Raw genomic sequence first — 409 nt, 5'->3', positions numbered from 1 at the left:
TACTATGGATAAAATATTGATTCTCTCTTTTTTTTAATAAAACCTCTCCCAGATAACTTGTCGCCATCAGAATCTCAACCCCACCACTTCTACACAAATATATTACCACGTATTTTTAAAAGCATTACAAAAGGAGTGGTTGACACGTGTTTGCCACTTTACTACTACTGATAATGATGATTGTAGTTTTTGCACTAATTATGTGATATGATGGATATACGTAGTAACAGTAACATGAATCATTAAAATATGATGCATAGAGCTGCTGCTACTGCTAATGACAGTACACCTCATGTTGTTTTGACTTCGACCAAAATATAATGTCATTATTAAAGGATAACAAATGCCAAGCTCTTAAAGTTTTCAGTTTTCTTCGAATTTTCCATTTTGTCGCTTATGTCAAACCTGC

The sequence above is a fragment of the Penaeus monodon genome, chromosome 15 (assembly GCF_015228065.2).
Source record: "Penaeus monodon isolate SGIC_2016 chromosome 15, NSTDA_Pmon_1, whole genome shotgun sequence".
In the NCBI taxonomy this organism is placed as follows: domain Eukaryota; kingdom Metazoa; phylum Arthropoda; class Malacostraca; order Decapoda; family Penaeidae; genus Penaeus; species Penaeus monodon.
The sequence above is the reverse complement of the archived record's forward strand: the minus strand, read 5'-3'. Positions refer to the sequence as shown.